This window comes from Brassica oleracea, chromosome C1 (genome assembly GCF_000695525.1).
Source record: "Brassica oleracea var. oleracea cultivar TO1000 chromosome C1, BOL, whole genome shotgun sequence".
NCBI classification, from domain to species: domain Eukaryota; kingdom Viridiplantae; phylum Streptophyta; class Magnoliopsida; order Brassicales; family Brassicaceae; genus Brassica; species Brassica oleracea.
This window is the reverse complement of record NC_027748.1, coordinates 24,283,558-24,290,979: the sequence shown is the minus strand read 5'-3', so window position 1 is coordinate 24,290,979 and position 7,422 is coordinate 24,283,558. Positions and strand designations below refer to the sequence as shown.

Below are 7,422 nucleotides of genomic sequence, written 5' to 3'. Positions count from 1 at the left end.
TATTTGAAAATTTATTCTGAAATCTTTCCAAAAAACAAACGTAGAAGTGGAATTTCATTATCACTATTTTTAACTACAAATGGATTTAAAGTATCCTGAAATCCATTTCATTACTTTTCTTTTAAAAATTTGTTTAGTTTTCAATAACACTGGATTTGATATGGTCTTTATAAATTATTGATCGAATAACATAACATTTCAGTTGATTTTTGAAGACTTTACTTGAATCTCATATTCAATAACAGGTGATTTGAGAAGATATTTAAAAATCATTAGTTGAATAACATGTGATTTTAATGAAAAGTTAAAATTTCTTAAAACTCCTAATTCAATACCCCCCCCCCCAAGTGAATTTTAAATTTATTTATATCAAAATTTATTTACAAAAATCACATCGGTAGCTTGAAAGCAAAAGAAGTATAAGAACAAGTTCCCATGATCTTAAAAAATTTTCTCTTTTACCAAACCTGTGAGATTTAGTGATTTATCAGAGTATAGTTGAGAGGATTAAGTAACTAGATGAAGAACATGAGAGATGGAGAGAGAGAGAGAGAGTGAAGGAGGAAAATAGTTTCCTTGATTGATTTGTTTATGGGAACATCCCATATATAGGGAAATACAAGTACAAGTTGACAGAAAGGAAATAATAAACTAGTAGGATCCTAGACAATTAATAAACAAAGGTGAGAACAAGACAAGGCTGGTTTGTGCAAACTAGTAGGATCCTAGACAACTTTCTGTCTCACGCAATTGGCAGATTAAACAACTTGACGTTAGTAATGTGTTCATCAAAAACTCAAGAGACTTACCCAAGGAACCAGGGGTGTGGAAGACTACTACCAGGAGATGGAAACTCTCATGATTAAGGCTGCTGTGGAAGAAGCATCTGAAGCTACTATGGCTCGTTTCCAGGCATGGCTTAATAGAGATATCTAGGACCGCTTAGAATTGCAGGAGTACGAGGACATCTATGAGCTACTCCACAAAGACATCCTCATTGAGCAACAACTAAAGAGAAAGTCTTCAACCAAGGGATATTATGGAAACTCCTACAAACCAATCACCACTAATGAGGATAAGTCCCTTATGAAAACAAAGGAGGAACCCAAGGGATACCAGCGTGATGATAAAGGCAAAGCAACCACTACCAGGTCCAGAGATGTGAAGTGCTTTAAGTGTCATGGCATTGGTCATTATGCAAATGAGTGCACCAACAAGAAAGTGATGATTCTCTTGGATAATGGTGAAATCGTATCAAAAGAAGAGAAAGTTGAAGTTTCTGAGGAAGAACAGATAGACTACCCAGTCCGTGGACAGCTTCTGGTTACAAGAAGATCTCTTCAAGTTCAAACCAGACCGGAAGACACTGATCAAAGAGAGAACCTCTTCCATACTCGCTGCACAGTTTATGATAAGGTTTGTAGTTTGGTTATTGATGGGGGGAGCTGTACCAATGTTGCAAGTGAATCTCTTGTAGAAAAGCTTGGGTTGAAGACTGGAAAACATCCTAGGTCATATCTACTTCAGTGGTTGAGTGAGAAAGGCGAGCTGAAGGTCACTGAGCAAGTGATGGTTCCTATAACCATTGGGAGATACCAAGATGAGATTGTATGTGATGTTCTACCCATGGATTCCAGTCACATTCTGTTAGGGAGACCTTGGCAGTATGATAAAAGAGCCCTTCATGATGGAGTCACCAACCGCCATTCCTTCATTCACAGAGATAAGAAGATTGTGCTTGCACCTTTGTCTCCTCAAGAAGTACATGAGGATTAACTTCAACTCAGACTGAGATGGCAAGAAACCAAGGAGAGTTCATCGGAAACACAAACGAAAGGTGCTCATTTTCTAGCCAAAAACAATGAGATTAAGAAAGCCATGTATCTCCAGCAACCTTTACTCTTGTTTATTTTTAAAGGCGCTTTACTAACTTCCTCTAACATTGCACCGGAGCTACCGAGTGGTTTTGAGTTTATCTTGCAGGAATATGGTGATGTTTTTCCAGAAGAGAGTCCCGCAGGTCTACCTCCTTTATGTGGGATTGAGCACCATATAGATCTTGTACCAGGCGCCTCTCTTCCTAACCGACCAGCCTATATAACCAATCCAGATGAGACCAAGGAGCTTCAAAGACAGGTTGATGAACTAATGGAGAAGGGACATATCAGAGAAAGCATGAGTCCTTGTGCTGTACATGTGCTCTTGGTTCCTAAGAAGGATGGAAGCTGGCGCATGTGTGTTGATTGTAGGGCCATCAACAATATCACTATAAAGTACAGACATCCTATCCCTAGACTTGATGATATGCTTGATGAATTGCATGGTTCTTGCATATTTTCTAAGATAGATTTGAAGAGTGGATATCATCAGATTAGGATGAAAGAAGGTGATGAGTGGAAGACTGCTTTTAAAGCAAAACATGGCTTGTATGAGTGGCTGGTTATGCCCTTTGGATTAACCAATGCACCTAGTACCTTTATGAGACTGATGAATCATGTTTTGAGAGCTTTCATAGGTCACTTTGTGGTAGTAAATTTTGATGATATCCTGATCTATAGCAAAAGTTTGATAGATCATGTAGAGCATTTGAAATCTGTTGTAGAAGTGCTTAGAAAGGAATCTCTCTTTGCTAATTTTTAAAAGTGTACTTTTGGAGCAGATCACCTTGTGTTTTTAGGCTTTGTTGTTACAGCTCAAGGCATCAAGGTGGATGAGGAGAAGATCAAAGCAATTCGAGATTGGCAAAGTCCTAAGAGTGTGAGTGAGGTCCGGAGCTTTCATGGACTGACTGGGTTTTATAGGAGATTTGTCAAGAACTTCAGCACCATTGCAGCACCTCTCACTGAAGTTATCAACAAGAATGTGAGATTCAAGTGGGAGAAAGCACAAGAAGAAGCTTTCCAGAACTTGAAAGGGAAGTTGACTGAAGCACCCTTACTTTCACTTCCTGATTTTTCTAAAACTTTTGAAATTGAGTGTGATGCTTCTGGTGTAGGAATTGGGGCAGTGTTGATGCAGGAGAAGAGACCAATCGCCTACTTTAGTGAGAAACTTGGAGGAGTCATGCTGAATTATCCTACTTACGACAAAGATCTCTATGCTTTGATCAAAGCCCTAGAAACTTGGCAACACTATCTCTGGCCAAAAGAGGTTGTGATTCACACTGATCATGAGTCACTAAAGCACCTAAAGGGACAGCACAAACTGAACAAGAGGCACGCTAAGTGGGTAGAGTTTCTTGAGACTTTTCCATATGTTATCCACTACAAGCAAGGCAAATAAAATATTGTTGCTGATGCACTTTCAAGAAGGTATACCTTGCTTACTTCCATGGAAACTAAGTTGCTAGGCTTTGAACAAGTGAAATCTTACTATGGTGATGATCCTGATTTTTAAGAACGTTTTAAAAATAGTGAGAAGCATGCTAGTGGCAAGTTTTATCAGGCTGATGGGTTTTTATTCTTTGAAAATCGATTGTGCTTGCCTAACTGTTCTTTGAGAGAGCTTTATGTCAGGGAATCTCATGGAGGAGGACTGATGGGGCATTTTGGTGTGGCCAAGACTTATGCTATTCTAAAGGAACACTTATACTGGCCAAACATGAAGAGAGATGTCGAAAGAGTATGCAGCCGCTGTGTTACTTGTACCCAGGCCAAAGCTAAGGCTCGTCCCCAAGGTTTGTACACTCCATTACCTATTCCTATTGCACCTTGGGTTGATATTTCTATGGACTTTGTGCTAGGACTGCCTAGGACTAAGAGGGGAAGAGATTCGATTTTTTTTGTAGTAGACAGATTTACTAAAATGGCTCACTTCATTGCTTGCCATAAAACTGATAATGCTCCCCTCATTGCTGAATTGTTCTTTAAAGATGTGGTTAGGCTTCATGGTATGCCTAGAACTATTGTTTCAGATAGAGATACCAAGTTTTTGAGTCATTTCTGGAAAAACTCTTTGGTCTAAACTAGGAACTAAGCTGATGTTTTCTACTACTTGTCACCCACAAACTGATGGGCAAACTGAAGTAGTTAATAGGACTTTATCAACTCTTTTGCGTGCTGTGATTAAGAAGAACATTAAAACTTGGGAAGATTGCCTACCTCATGTGGAATTTGCTTATAATCACTCTGTGCACCGTGCTACTAAGTTCTCACCTTTTCAGATAGTTCATGGTTTTAATCCTCTTGATTTGTTACCTTTACCTTTTCCTGAGCAGATTAACCTTGATGGTAAGGCCAAGGCCGAGTTTGTTGTGTCTTTACATGAGCAGGTTAAGAAGAATATTGAGGAAAGGACTAAAGAGTATGCTAAACATGAAAACAAGGGCAGGCGTGAGTTGATACTTGAACCAGGAGACTTGGTGACAATACATATGAGAAAAGAAAAATTTCCTGAGGAAAGAAAGTCTAAGTTGTTACCAAGATCAGATGGACCCTTCAAAGTCTTGGAAAGGATTAACAACATTGCTTACAAGATTGATCTTCAAGGTACCCAATCAGTTCTACTTTCAATGTTGCTGACTTGAACCCATTTCATGCAGATCATTTGGATTTGAGGTCAAATCCTTTTAAAGGAGGAGGGGATGATGCAACCATACTTGAGACTGAACCAGTAGCTGACTTGGATGAGATGGATGATACTGAACCAGAGGATGAGCTAGAGGATGAGCTAGAGGAGTTGGACGGAAGTAAGAAGGATGATGGAGCAGCCAGGCCCAAACATACTTTGGATCGACCAACCGAGATAGTTTCTTCTTCAAACCATTCTGAACAGATTCAAGACCCATTCTTCTTTCCCAAAGGCCCAGTTACAAGATCACAAACCATGAATCTAAAGAAGGCAATTTCGACATTGGTTTACTCCAAACCAGAGCCAATTTCGATTGAAAACCAAGTCAATCAGATGTTTAATTATTCAGCCTCCAAGGCCGCCTAGTTTTCCTATCTTTTTACACAATTATTTGTTGCAAGTTTTCACAAGTCTTTAGGGTGTAAAGACTTGTCTTCTACTTATACCTTTGACGATTTCTTTAAGCCTTTTCATTCACTTTTCAATAAAAAAAACTTCTCTTTGTTCTTGTGAATTTTTTGTTCAGTTTCTGGACACTGTTTGCCTAGGAGTTGATTCTCTGCAAGGCTCTTTGCCTCTGATCATTGTTTGTGGGCGTGATACTCATGATCTTTGGCACATCAATACAAGTGTTTGATCTCTCCATCGATCTCACACTGAAAACCATCTCCATCTCGATCTCTATCCATCATATCATTCACCATCAATCAAGATCTATCAACGGAAAGCATCTCTATTACAAACCCATCCATCATCGATCCGTGATCATCAAGGAATCACCGACCATCTCAAGAGTTAACCTACAAAAGGATCGATCAAATCACCCTCAGATCTTTCAAAAAGGGATTGAAATCTACAAGGGTTTCATTAGTTAGCTCCCTTAAGAGTAACAGGAAGCACAACCATTTTTGTGTTTTCCCCTGAATGCATCAAGAACAGTGGAAAAAGACAAAGAATGGTGTAAAAAGAAGAGGGATTGGTTAGAATTAAACAGAGTAGAAAAGAGATTTGCGGAAGTAAATAGGTTTCAAGAGCTTATTGCTCTGATACCATGTGAGATTTAGTGATTTATCAGAGTATAGTTGAGAGGATTAAGTAACTAGATGACGAACATGAGAGATGGAGAGAGAGAGATGCGGAAATGAGAGAGAGTGAAGGAGGAAAGTGTTTCCTTGATTGATTTGTTTATGGGAACATCCCATATATAGGGAATACAAGTACATGTTGACAGAAGGGAAATAATAAACTAGTAGGATCCTAGACAATTAATAAACAAAAGTGAGAACAAGACAAGGCTGGTTGGTGCAGACTGGTCCCAGATAGTGACAAGTCTTCAACGTCTCTCATTGACTTGAAACCTTAACCAAGCCATGTGATCTGATCCTCCAACGTTCCTATTGTTACAGACAGCACAAGGCATCTTCTTCTGATCATCCATAGCGAGATTCAGCTCCCTTCCTTTGCCTTGCACTTCACTCTAGGTCTTAGGTTGTACAGACAGACTTGGAACACAAGGTAACTAAGTTCTTGCTCCATTTAAACTCGCCTGATTCCCTCTTGTTTCGTATTGCTTCATCTTCATATCAAGGGCTAGAAAGAGCGATGCAAGGGTGGTTTTGTGAAGCAACTGCGGGAAGACAGCTCCCGATCTCCCACTTGGCGTGCATTCCTCTGCTGCCAAACCGATTACACCGCTGACTGGAAAGCATACCGAACCAGAAAAAATGTTGTTGCATCTCGAGTACCATTGACTAGAATCATTTGAATCTGAATCCATTGATTAGACTAACGAATACCCAATAGTGTACCCAATAGTGTACCCAATAGTCCCTTCCAAACAGGTTCCGTATAAGTACAAATAAAATATAGATGATCTCTCGATTCCATTGCAGTCTTACACAATAAACACTGATTATCAGCTTGCGGATTCCATTTCAAAGTAATATCCCTTGTAGAGAGACAATCATGCATTGTAATCCATGCTACAAAGGGCTAAAGGCGTGCTTTGGGGTCATTCCATAAAACCATATCCCTTTGTACCATGGTACTAGAAGAGAGTGATGTCGCTGATGATCCATGTATGCCTCGAGAAACTGACCTTAAACCCATCGACCACTGTTTTCCACATTCTTTCACCGCCCACCAGAGAGAGGCCTCTAGACCGCAGGCTGAGAATTTCTTTCTCTATCTGAACTAGTGTATCGACTCTGTGTAGACGTCTCTGATAAGTTTGTATTGCCATCTCCACAGTTGCGTTAATCTGAATACACAAATCAATGATGCCGCGAGGGCCAGTCAAGTCAATTAGATTCCTCAAGGGAGACCAAGGATTATACAAGAATGAAGTAGCCGAGACAATACCAATTTCCACCTTTGTTAGAGTCAAACCAAGAAGTCGTAAGGGAATCTCCAATCGTTGGGTTCATTTTTTAATTCAAAAGTTCATTTTCTTCAAAATGAAGCAACATCTTCTCCAATTGTTTGTTTCATTTCTTTCTTGTGAAAGGAATATTCAAAGTATATCCTATCTTGACTTTATCATTAGTTATTAATAACACTTTATACCTTTTCATATTTACTAATTTTACTCAACTATTTTGTTTTAACAATAATCCAACACAATTGTTATATTCAAAATTATCATATAATACAATTTTACACATAGCATAAATAAAGAACAACAATACTAGATCCTAAAGTTTGTACATACATTTAATCCGAACAAAATCAGATTTTATTTGAGATGAGTGAAGAACAACAAGCTCAACAATCTCCTTAAACATCAACTTCCACTACAAGAAAACAGCGGTATTCTGACGGACATTCCGACGGAAAATGAAATCCTCGGAATAT

General features: G+C 39.0%; 1 pseudogene; it reads left to right on the top strand.

The window, feature by feature from the left end:
• The first annotated feature begins 780 nt into the window (after nucleotides 1–780).
• Nucleotides 781–5,206, top strand: LOC106335603 (annotated as a pseudogene).
• The last annotated feature ends 2,216 nt before the right edge of the window (nucleotides 5,207–7,422 follow it).